This window comes from Octopus sinensis, linkage group LG9 (genome assembly GCF_006345805.1).
Source record: "Octopus sinensis linkage group LG9, ASM634580v1, whole genome shotgun sequence".
Classification (NCBI taxonomy): Eukaryota; Metazoa; Mollusca; class Cephalopoda; order Octopoda; family Octopodidae; genus Octopus; species Octopus sinensis.
The window spans coordinates 37,109,272-37,123,677 of NC_043005.1; positions in this window are offsets into that span (position 1 = coordinate 37,109,272).

Consider the following 14,406-nt stretch of genomic DNA (forward strand, 5'->3'; position numbering starts at 1 on the left):
ATATATATATATATATATATATATATATATATATACACACATGCCAATATTCGCACATACACACATACATATATACATACATACATAGATACAAGTGAATGGACAAAAGAAAGAAAAAGGCACTCAATACTTGTAGTATGAGTTACAGGTATTATTATTTAAAACAGTTTGATTTGATTCCATGTGACTCAAGATTTCTTACAGAAACCTGACTGGATGACCAATTTTCCAGTAGCCATCTTAGACTTCCTATACTTCTTCATTCAGTAAACTGAGCCTGAACAAGCTAAGCTTCTGTAAGAAGCCTACGAAACTATAATTCACATGCAGCCAAATCAAACTGTTTTAAATAACAGTATATATATATATATATATATATATATATATATACATATGTATGATGTGGTAAAGACCCCCATAAGTCATGAATGATCATGAGCTTGCACTTATAAAGTTCCCCTCCAAAGCACAAGTCCAGGCAAGGTTGTTTATGGAAGGCAAACAATTGCCTATGCATACCAGCCTCCCCTCTCCACACCACTGATCGTTATCCAAGGGAAAGGTAAAGGCTGATACAGCTTAACACCAGTATCATTGCAACTCATTTCTACAGCTGAGTGAACTGGAGCAATGTGAAATAAAGTGCCTTGCTCTAGAACACAACACACAAACTGGTCCTGGAACTGAATTTACTACCTCATCATTGTGAGCCTGATGCTTTAACCACTGAGCCATGTGCCTTCAATGAGCTTCTTTCAGTTGCCATCTACCAAACTGATTGGCAAGGTTTTGATCAGAGTTATAGTAGAAGATACTAACTCAATGTGCCACATAGTTATGCAACAAACCCTTTAACCACACAGCCATCCTGTACCTAATAAAACAATCCACAAACATAAGACACACTCTATATAGAAAATATCCAATAAAATAAACAGCCACCAACAGGCTAATACCTAACAGAAGAACACAACTTGCATTACACACACAACACAAAAAAAGACTGCAATCAGATCTCATAAAAACAAACTGATGCAATACAATACCAGAAAGAATTTGCACTCCCCTAATAACAAAAAAAGAACACAGTGCTGTACATACCCACAACAACACAGAGGTGCAGCAGGGTGTAACAGGTAATGCAGTAGAAATTTGCCTGAAACTACCAAATATTGAATAATAATAATAATAATAATAATCATTTCTGCTATTGGCACAAATAATGGAATTTGAGTGGGGGGGGGTAGTCGATTACATTGACCTCAATGCTCAACTGGTACTTATTTTACTGACCCCCGAAAGGATGAAAGGCAATGTCAACCTCAGAAGAATTTGAAGTCAAAACATAAAAACGGTCGAAATACTACAAAGCAGTTTGCTCAGTGTGCTAACGATTCTTCCAGCTCACCACCATAATGATAATAATAATATTAATAATAATAATAATAATAATAATAATAATAATAATAATAATAATAATAATAATAATAATAAGCACTTATGTTTGTGCACAATTATTCCAAGAGTAAAACTGTACATTTTCTGCAGGGTAAACCACGATACTCCCAAAAGTATCAGAGCATTACCATTCCATTCTTAAATTAAGCATACAAATTGATTTACATCATATGACCTTCTATTCTTGCTTTATACACCAAATCAAGTTGGGATATCTTGCTAGCAAGGCATTAACAGTTATTTGCATAGCTCTCAGCTGATTCTCTATGAATTTATGTGATATATTCGTGATAAAGTAAATGCTTTCTGTTGTCGATAGACATCTTTATATTAGATTTGGATCTGTAAAGGAGCAATAATCCTGTAATGTAATGGGCAGCAGGCTTCACTAAACAGCAAATGACATGGCTTTGTATGTACTTTTTTTTTTTTGCTCAATCCCTTAAAGAAAATCCATTGTTATTTCTTATGTTTAAATCATTGTTTATACATACATACTGGCATGTGTGTGTATGTGGATATATATATATATATATATATATATATATACATATATGCAGTTATGTATGCTTGTGTGCATGCATAAATGCATGAGTATATACAGATATGTGTCTTTTGATATCTAAGTGCAAAGAAACGACACTTGTTTCTATATATATATGATGATGTGTATCTATTTGTGTATGTGCTTATGTGTGTATGTATTTATATATATATATATATATATATATATGTATGTATGTATATATATATATATATATATATATATATATATATAGATATATATATATATATATATATAATATATATATATATAGATAGATAGATAGATAGATAGATAGATAGATAGATAGATAGATATTTGATGATCTGTAGTTGTGTGTGTGTGTGTGTTAGTGTGTGAAATGATGATGCATAGTTGTATACCTTGTGTAGCCCCAGCAAAGACAAATTGAACAACATAACTTTCCTTGTATATAAGAAGGCTGAACGGTCATGGCTGGAACGCATCTGATTATAGAGTAGATCAATGAATGTTAACCTGGGGCTAAACAAAAATAGCAGCATAATTAATCTTTAGCTGTAAATCAAAGTTACTTCTTCGCTACATCATAGAATAACTCTGTTGCATGACAGACACTTGTTCAATCCTAGCCAGGCCAAACTTTACCAGTGGAAAACTATTCTCTTGTCAAGGAACAAGATAGCAAAATGGCGGAGTTGTTAGAGTTTGGGACAAGGTACATTGTGTTATATATGTTTTATAATTATACCAATTGTTCTCAACAGGGCAGAAACCTAGATAATGTAGAGGGAAATGGAAAAGAATATAGATGCCTTTGTGACATAGGTCTTTTGTAGATTGAGCAGAATAAGTTGGATAGAAAGGTTATCAAATACTGCATTATTTGAAAAACTGGAAGTCCAAAGACACCTATTATCATAGTTTATACCAGGAGTCATTTTCCATAACCATCCTGACAGTGAGTGTGGAGGGAAGAGAGCAAGAGGCAGTCAAAGATGTTTGCAGACTGATGACACTAAAGAATGGACTGGAAACAAAAACCTGGCTAATTGTATGTATACAGCACAATACAAAGGTATCAGGAGTGTTTTAGCAAGCTGACCCCTGGATACAGGAAGAATACCTGGCTGATGGACAAGATTCCTTGCATTCTCGGTTTAAATCCTGCCAAGGCTAACTTTGCCTCCTACTCTTCTGAGTGGATGAGAAGAATTGGTAGAGTGTCTGGTTGGGCACCTTATAGTATTTTTCCTGACTCTGTGTTCTGAGTTCAAATCCATCCATGGCCAACTTGGTTGGTAGAATTAATCCATCATCTAGTTTAACACCACAGCTTGATCCTAGGGCAACATTTGGTTGAATCCCACCAAAAGTACTCAAGGATCAGGTTTCCAGTTTCAGGAGACCTTCCTCTCTTTATAACTAATCATAGAGGTTATAATGAGACATAAGAATTGGTCTGTGCTCGTGACTGATGAAAAACTCACTCATCATCATCAGCATCATTTAGTGTTTATTTTCTATAATGGCATAAGTTGGACAGTTTGACAGGAGGGAGTTGTCAAGGCTGGGAGCTGTAGGAGGCTCAAATATCTGTTTTGGCATGGTTTCTACAGCTTGCTTCCCTTCCTAATGCCAACCACTTTACAGATTTATTGAGCGCTTTTTACATAGCACCAGCACCAACAGAGTCACTAAGTACCTTACAAATATGGGGCGGGGGAGTTGACGGGGCAGAGAAGATGGGGTGGGAGTGGGAGTGGGAAAAGGGCAGAACCCCTCATGAACAAGCATTACCACGATGGATTTAGGATATCAACTCTGCTGTGGTGGGCAGTTCTTGAGTACAGCAAGGTGTCAGATATCTCAGTCCTTTGTCATCTCCTTTGTGAAGTTCAGCATCTCAAGATTAGCCTTCAATACTTGATGCCATTTCTTCCTGGGTTTCCCTCTTCCTCAAGTTCCACTCACTTTAAGCAGTCAGCACTTCTTTGCACAACTGTCCTTATCCATACATTTCACATGACCAAACCAGTGCAGTCTTCTTTCTCACACACTTCATTTAATTCCTCTTATGTCCAACTTTTCTTGCAATACACTAACACTCTGTCACACATGTACACTAACATTGCACATTGAGTAGAGCATACTAGCTTAATTCCTCTCTAGTCTACACATCATATCCTCTATATTACTGATCTATGTCTCACTACCATGTAGCATTGCTGTTCATACATATGCACCACACAACCTTCCTTTAATGATATTTTCTTAATCATCATGTGTGGCAGCAAACACAAATGATACATATATGAATTGTCAATTATGAATACTCAGGGATATTAACCAATGTCTGTTTCATGAAAGAGAACCAAAGACAATGTTATTATCCTTCAAAAGAAAGAGGGTAAAATAGGTATACATGTCTGTATTCATAGATGTGTGTGTGTGTTGTTCATACATATGCACCACACAACCTTCCTTTAGTAATATTTTCTTGATCAGCAAACACAGATGATACATATATGAGGTAAAGTTAATTAGAGAATACTGAGGGGGAGATTAATCTATGTGTCTTCTACAATAGAGAACCAAAGGTAAAAGGTAGTGCTTCTTTTGAGAAGAGAGTAAAAGTTGGAAAAGGATATATATCTGCATATATATTTATATATATATATAGATAGATAGATAGATAGATAGATAGATAGATAGATAGATGTGTGTGTGTATATAAAAGCATATATGTGTCTGTCGGGGGGTGTATATATATATATATATATATATAAAGTTAATCCAAACAAGAAAGCACAAAAAAACAACAACGCGAGGACATGGAACAAATATAGTATTATTGGACGCTCAGAAAAGAAGGAAAGAAGGAGGGTTTAAGGTTTCGAGTGGAGCTCTTTGTCGGAAACATAGGAGAAGGAAAGATCCAGAGAAGGGAAGACAAAGGAAAAAAATCACCAACGGTACACACGAGGTCACATCTTGAAAGACATATATATATATATATACTAGCACTATGACCCGGCAACGTCGAGTCATAGTGCTAGTGCATGCATATACAGCTGCATGCATGTGCACATACATGCGAGTACTGTCCAAATCTCCGACTAATCTCATACAGCTAGCTGGCATTGAATTGGCATATCAAGTTTCGTGCATTTTGATTGGGCTTTGGATAGAAAATTCACAAAAAAGTTACTTCTGTTGATTTTTTAATGGCTTTGCGGGGTGACTGGGGAAATGTAGAGATGTGCGCGACCACCCTTGGACGATTTTGAATGACCATAGAAAGTGCAAGCCCTCTAACTGAAAAATTGGGGATTTTTATAAAGGATATACACACACACAGACATACATTTTGCCATTTATATATATAATATATATATATATATATAAAGTTAATCCAAACAAGAAAGCACAAAAAAACAACAACGCGAGGACATGGAACAAATATAGTATTATTGGACGCTCAGAAAAGAAGGAAAGAAGGAGGGTTTAAGGTTCGAGCGGAGCTCTTTGTTGGAAACATAGGAGAAGGAAAGATCCAGAGAAGGGAAGACAAAGGAAAAAAAATCACCAACGGTACACACGAGGTCACATTTTGAAAGACATATATATATATATATATATATATACTAGCACTATGACCCGGCAACGCCGAGTCATAGTGCTAGTGCATGCATATACAGCTGCGTGCATGTGCACATACATGCGAGTACTGTCCAAATCTCCGACTAATCTCATACAGCTAGCTGGCATTGAATTGGCATATCAAGTTTCGTGCATTTTGATTGGGCTTTGGATAGAAAATTCACAAAAAAGTTACTTCTGTTGATTTTTTAATGGCTTTGCGGGGTGACTGGGGAAATGTAGAGATGTGCGCGACCACCCTTGGACGATTTTGAATGACCATAGAAAGTGCAAGCCCTCTAACTGAAAAATTGGGGATTTTTATAAAGGATATACACACACACAGACATACATTTTGCCATTTATATATATAAATATATATATATGCACAGCCTTGGTTTTTTATCTCATTACACAAGAAATTCTTATATACACAAGCTGACATAGAACCAACGTTGAACCCTTTATTCGCAAAATTACCGAATCTGGAACTTAACTATGGCCTGTCTATAGCACTTATTCAGCATTACCTGACACCTTTGGGTGTCAATGACACCATTATCTCTCATAACCTCAACTATATCATCATCATCATCGTTTAGTGTCCGCTTTCTATGATAGCATGGGTTGGACGGTTCTACTGGGGTCTGTGAAGCCAGAAGGCTTCATCAGGCCCAGTCAAATCTGGCAGTGTTTCTACGGCTGGATGCCCTTCCTAACGCCAACCACTCCGTGAGTGTAGTGGGTGCTTTTTACGTGCCACCCGCACAGGTGCCAGACAGAGCTGGCAAACGGCCACGAACGGATGGTGTTTTTTATGTGCCACCGGCATGAGGGCCAGGCGAGGCTGGCAACGGACACGAACGGATGGTGCTTTTTACGTGCCACCGGCACGAGGCCAGTCGGGGTGGCGCTGGCAACGGTCACGAAATGGAAGGTTCTCTTACATGCCACCGGCACTGGTAACACATCTGCAATTTCCATTGATCGATTTCGATTCTGATCCTCACTTGCCTCAACAGGTCTTCACAAGTAGATTTTCGACATGCCACCGGCACTGGTAACACATCTGCAATTTCCATTGTGTGTATATACATATGCACACACACGCATACACACGTGGAGCAAAAATAGAGAAACAGCAGCAAAAACATATATTTATAAAGACCAAAGAAAGACTTTCGTTTCTAATAAATGGAAGAAGTTTTGTGGATTGTGCTGCTGTTTATAATCATAATTGTAACATCTGTTGTGTCAAAGAATATAAATAAACTCATTAGATGAAGGCTGTCAGCGACATTGGTCTTGTTTTTTGTTATCATGGATGTAGGGAGATATATGTATGCATGTGTGTGTGTGTGTGTTAGTGCATTGGTGTGTGTCGACACATGAGTGTTTATTTCCATTTGTTTATTTAATCACACACAGACATGTGCACAAGCATGCTTACACACAGATGTTCAGTCAGTTCTCTTGTATATATAATACACATACATGCATATACATATATCACTGTATACAACTCTGTGATTACACACATTCACTAACACACACACACATTCATATATAACTTGTGATTATACATACATATACACATACCTATGTACACACACACTCACACCATTGAATTGAAAGTAGCCAATTAGAAGAAAAGATATTGCTTTAAAATATAAGAAAATAAAATAATGAAGTTAATGGATCATTAATAAAAATTTGCTGATGAAGAAGATATAATGTGGATCAAATGATTGGATTACTAAGCAGGTTGTGTGAATCATGACATCATTAGGGGGAAATGAATAGGAAATGATAGAAGCACATTCAATGTCATGGACAATGAAAAGAAAATATGGAAATGTCACTTCAAGATGTTGTTTTTAAATGAGGAGAATGTATAAGAAATAGAGAGAGAGAAAAGGGTTCTAACCTAAGTAAGCCCAACAAAAGGATTTGATACTGAAGTTGGCAGCTATATGGTATTTAGGATGGGCACTGAGATATCTAGTGAAGGTTACATAATAATCACTTGTATAGACAGACAAGTAGTACATGGAAATGACATATCAAGTGACTCTTATATCAGTATCATTGCCAACAAGATCGAAAGTGATGTCCTAAGATAAAGTTTCTCAAACTAGGGTATGAATACACTTAAAGATATACAAAAAAAAAAATTACAAATTGTGCCAGATTTGTAAAAAAAAAAAGCACCAGAATTTTGAAGTAATACAATCAACTATTTATCAAACACCCAGATTTAGTAAATGGTATTTATTTTTAAAAAATTGTCAAATATGTTGTTTGGAAATCTTAACTTCCTTATAATAATTAATAATGGAATATAGAATATACTTTGTTTTATGATATTTGGAAAACGGTATTCATTGCTGTCTGTTTTATGGTATCCAAATATTTTACACTTTATTGTTCACAAGGGGTACATCAACACTATTCTTATACTGTATATGACTATGAAATGACTATGAACATGTGTTGACAACCAGTGTTGGTTTGTTTTACTTAGTGTAACTTAGTGGAGAATATGTTTCTGTAGAATTGTTTCTCTATCTTGTATATTTTCAATCTTTTCCATGAATATTTAAGATATATTTCAGCATTTTCACTGCTAACACATTTTCAAACAAATAATCAACTGGGAAATATGTTTTGTTAGATTATTTCACCATTTCTTATGAAATGGTTCTTATGAAAGTTTAAAATTACTTCAATAACTTGTTTTGCTCTTTCTTTTAAATGTTTAAGAAAAGAAATGTGATCTAGATGATTGGATTACATCCTTTCTCAAGAGAAATAACATTGCTGCTTCTTCTATCTGTCTTTATACTCTGACAAATTAATAAAATCCTATAATGGAGATCGCATTTAGTGCAAAAAGAAAACAATCTTGTATTTAAGACAAAAACAAATAAAATTGGCTTGCTGCATTCATTCAACGAACCTGGGTTGGAAATAAGAAATGGTATATTATAATGATTGCCATGAAAAAGACAAATACCACTTCAGATATGCTAACAATAGAAGCTTCTGATTGGATAAAATTCGAAGACTTATAACTTTTTAATTAGTAATTTCTTATGGAAATTAGTATGATTTTTATCATCAGCATACAAAACTGAATCAGTGAAGAAAACTTGAAAAATTTCTGTGTGATTTGATCAAATTTCTATATTATTTCGGTATTTCATGTACAATTTTAAAAAGTAACTTAAAATGGAAATGTAAAAAAGAGGTTATTTATGTGACAATTGTTATACTGTTAGTTGAGGGAACTTTAGTTGCTATGACCAAAACACAGATGCATGTAGGTTATGTCGGTTTAAAGCTATACAGTAAAAACGGAAATGTGTTAGTAAAAAATGAAACTGCAAGAAAGTGAAATTGTCATTGCTATCTAAATTTTAAATAATGCAGAAAATAATCTGCATCACAATTTCCTTTTTTAAAGAACCCATCATGCATTACGCAATGCAATGTTGTATTCCGAAAGGAAGTCAGCCAGGTTCTGACTTTTTGCAAATGTAAACCATGATCAGGTTTCAGCTTAGCGATGAAATCAATTTAATATTGCTAATAGTTTAGAAGAGAATGTCATCAACGACGTAACTTTCCATTTCCCCTCTTTTATAAGTTTGAATTGCCATCGTCGTCTGAAAATCATTTTATTCAAATACGTTGAAAATAGTTTCTTGACAAACTTCCAAGATACACGGTTACAAGCATATATAATCTATTTTTATTGCTTTTTTATTAAGATTTTTCTATTTTCAATCACTTCTAATTTTCTCTCAACTCTTCAAAAATAATCTACTAGAATTAATTAAAAATTATAAAAGAGAATTTAACGTAATCTACTGCAGCTAAAATAAGTACCTTGAACTAGTAAGCTAAGTTGATGTTCATATGAAGCTATCTCATTTTGGTCGCTCAGACAAGCAAGCTAAGAGTTTCATCATCATAATTAAACTCTTTTATTTACATAGTGTTTACACACTTAACAGAATATTAATAAATATTCTGACTACGTCATATACATACATACACATACTTAAGAAAAATACAAAGCTTTGAACATAAGATTTAATCTGATGTAGTTGAAAGGACATGAAATACGTATGTGTACAAATTGTAGTGTGTATGTATATGTATATATATATATGTTGATTTGCTTACAAAAAATTGAAGAATACTATCAGTTGCTCCGAAAGAAGTCAGTACAAAATGACGCAAATGAATCAATAGTGGCAAAATCTGAAATAACATAGATCTTGACAATGTACTGTTTATTTTCACGAATCTTTAAAGAGAAAGCACCATTGTTATTATGTAAGTGTTTAAACTAATCATTAAAATGTTATAACTGACTAAGGTAGAGAGTAAGATTAAAGTGTGGCAGATTATTTCTGTTATATGAATTAAAATGTAATTTTTTGCCTGGTGTAATATACGTACATAGCTTGGACTACTGGTAACCCCTATCACCCATCCCCATATCATACATCTTACTTATTACTTATCGTTCAGGCCTTCCTCTGTTATGTCTATCACTTATGCTTCTTACTCTGTAAAAAGGCTGGCTAACAAGCAGAAACATGGGGTTGTGAAGTCACTTTAATCATATCGAGCAGAGGACTACCTCTTGAGTGCTGGTGTTGTGAAATTTCACTTAAAGTGTAAGATGGTGAGGATCCTTTTAGTCTTGTTGAGGACATAACACCTTACTAATGCTTTCCTTCAAAAGAAGCGCCCAGTACATTCTATAAAGTGATTGCTGTTAGAAAGGATATCTAGCCATAGAAACCAAGCAAAAACCAAAAGAAAATGCATGGTAATGGAGGTGCCTGATCTGTTGAAGTGATCAGAAACCCATAAATATGCATTGATTCCAACTGTGCTGTTCCACTTATTCCATGCCAGTATGAAAAGAGGGTCTAAACAAAAACAGTGCTGGTGTGAATGATGGCGATGAAGTTGATGATGATGATGAGGATGATGCTGGTTGAATGAATAATGACGATGAATATGATGTTGCTGCAGATAGAAATAAAACTACCTCCATAAAAAAAAAATGCTGTTAAAAGTGAGTACAGGTAACTCCTGCCAACTGTATTGAGTGCCACCTTCTTTCATTCATATAGTTGTATGGTTCCATTTCAAAGCAGAAACAACCAATTTGCTAAGTTCTATTGTTTTTGTGTGTCTCTCATATTTTGAATCACTGTTTCACTGGTTTAAATCTGAAACTGAAGCCATGCTGGGCACTGTCATTAAAATACGATGCCAATGGTTTTCTCTGGAGACCATTGTTAAGCAATATTGTTTAAAAATTATGCTGCCACTGATGAAGCATATCAATGTTGCTTGTGGGTGAATAAATTGCAATTATCTCTAATTCTTTTCTAATTACATGATCTTTTCCTCTAGAAATAATGTGGATACCAGTAATATCTTACAGGCATTTATCAATAACAAAAGTAGGTATCATAGATGCTTTATAAAAGAGATTTAAATTTTGATCTCTCAAGAAACAAGTTTGTTCAGGTATAGGAGATATATTTCAAGTGTTTATATTGGAAATGGTGGAGGAGCATGGTTTAGTGGTTAGGGTGTTGCATTCATGATCATAAGATTGTGGTTTTGATTTCTGGACTGAGTGATGTGTTATGTTCTTGAGCAAAGCACTTCATTTCATGTTGCTCCAGTCGATTCAGCAGGCAAAAAATGAGTAATCCTGCAATGAACCAGCATCCCATCGATAGAGGTATCAATACATCATAGAATCCAAGAGACCGGCCTTATGAGCCTATCGCTCAGAAAGGACCTTTGAATCTTTATATATATAATGAAAACAGGACAAGGTAGAAAATGCTAACAATAATTTTATCATGAAGAACATTTTAGTACCAGTTTCAGGCTTTGTGACTTTTGCATCTTAGAGTAAAGCACAAAAAACAATTAAATTATGGTAACATTAAATGAAATGTTTTTTAAACTATTTCCATACTTTTCAATGTACCTTACAACTCAACATACACAAACTCAGACATCTCAAACTAAAGAAGGATTTACAATCCAAAACCCTACCATACATCTCCACACACAACCCCCTTAACAATGAAGCCTTTGACACCATTTTCCAGAACATTTCTCTACTAAAAAGGGACCACAGATTGAATTTAATCCACCATCATAAAGAGCAAAAGACAATCCAAGTCTATGGAAACTCTCCTAACACAAGCCCAAGTACACTTGGCAAGAACACTGAAGCCATCAGTAAAAGAATGCGGAAGACCTAACTGTGGTATAGGCATCAGCCTAATTGATGGATCAGAGTTCTCTTTGAAACAGGGTCAATGTTTTACAGTGTAAAACAACTTCACATGTGCTTTGGAAAACCTAATATATGTATTAACTTCCTCGGGGTGTCAAGAGCAATACATAGGCCAACCCAAAAACTATGTCAAAGGATGGCACTACATAGATCCCAGATAAAAATTCAGGAATACAGAAAAGTAGCATTCAGTGAACATATCGACATTTGCACCAATAACAAACAACCCAGCTTCAGGATTTTTCCCCTCTATAAATTCAGGGATGATGCAACCTCTAATCAGCACATTAGCAAAGCGTCATATTTTATTGCAAAATATAAACCCCTTTTGAATGCCTTCACCACAAATGACACTACTACAAGAGCCTTAGAATAATACTCACACAAATATTAAAAATTATATATTCAGAACAGAACAATTCCAATCACTACTACTATAACCACAACAGGTCACTTTTAGGACACTTGACCATTTAAGAGCATTCCACCAGCAACTTACTACTGTCATGCTACTCATGTATTTTCTTCTTCTTCTTCTTCTTCTTCTCCTTCGTTGGCTATTGCTGCTTAAACAATCAAAACCAAGAACCCACATCTCTCATATTAAATATTCCTTCAGATCTGCTGCTACTACCGACCTACCAAACCTTCACAAAAGTAAAAGAGAGAGAGAGAGAAAGAGAGACTAAAAAAAAAGGAAAATATCCCATGTATTGGAAAATATGGAAATATTTTTAAAAGCATTTGATTTAATTTTTCTACAATTTAATTGTTTTTCAAGTTTTACTCTAAGATAAAAAAAAGTCGCAAAGACTGAAACTGGTACTAAAATGTTCTTCATGATAAAAATTATTTTAGCATTTTCTACCTTGTCCAAGTTTCCTTATACCTACAAATTTGTGTGTTACTTTTCAACCTTCTACTCACACACACACACACACACACATATATCACTATATAAATGATATATGTATATACATACATACATACATACATATATATATATATATATATATATTTATATATATATATATATATATATATATATAATATATATATATTATATATATATATATATTATATATGTATGTATATATATGTATATATATATATGTATGTATATATTTATATATATATATATATATATATATATATATATATATACATATATATATATATATATCAAGTTCACAATCATGAGGTAGTGAATTCAATTCTTGGACCAGGCTGTGTGAGTACGTTGCTCCAGTTCACTCAGCTGTAGAAATAAATTGCGACATCATTGTTGCTAAGCTGTATTGGCCTTTGTCTTTCCCTTGGATAATATCAGTGACAAGGAGATGGGAAGCTAGTATGCATGGGCAACTGCTGGTTTTCTATAAACAACCTTGCCCAGACTTGTGCCTCAGAGGGTAACTTTCTAGGTACAATCCCATGGTCATTCATGATCGAAAGAGATCTTTACCCTTTACTATTATTTATTGAAATTAGCAATAGTTCAAATAAGCTACATGATGTCTAACCATCTAGCAGTAATATACTGTCCCACATACACTTCATACATTAGAACTGAGAAATGAATATATTCAGTAAATAAAATTTACTACATTCTCCTTGATCATCAGTATAAAAGCAATTAGATTCTGGAATTTCTTTTCATTTATAACAACATGGTTATAATTCTTTTTTCATTGTTCAGATTAATGAAATTAATTGAATATGTTTGAAACACTTGTTCAGTTATATTTCTAAACTCTCCAGGTTTCTTGTAGTTCTTTTCTCAAAGAATTTAACATATTTTTGATTGAAACTTAATTTATTTAATAAAGAGCAGAGTTTTTTTTTCTCTCTCTGTTCTCTATGCTGAAGATCTTGCCACATGATATTGTTTGCTTGTTGACTGCATGTAAATGATAACACCCTACAGAATGTCCTGTGTTGGTCTTTGGATGAAGAATAAAAACAATAATTTGTACATACTAATAGGGATAAATTCTAAGGCCTACGACAAAATTGAACTGTGACTAGTCCATCACATTTGGGGAAATATCATGCTAAATTCATTATGGAAAATCTATACCTTTGAACTGCACAGCTGGAGAATGGAGTTGTTAAATCAACTGTTTTGGCATTCTGAAGTTACCACCAAAACTTTCACCTTTTATAAAACTCGTTAGAAGGATCTGGAATGTCAAATCATGGTTCGATGCTGATTGGTCAGTTAATCAGCCGACCCTCAACATGGCATTCAGACCGCTGTCCAGTTTTATTTTGCATTTTGAAGCATAAACAAATACATAGACATGACAAGTAAATAAACATCTTTATAATCATTAAAATTTATTTAAATCTGAAATTATACATTCAAATTATTTATTAATTGTTATAATGTGATTATTTAATATTTAGTAAACATGCCCTATGTATTTTTCAA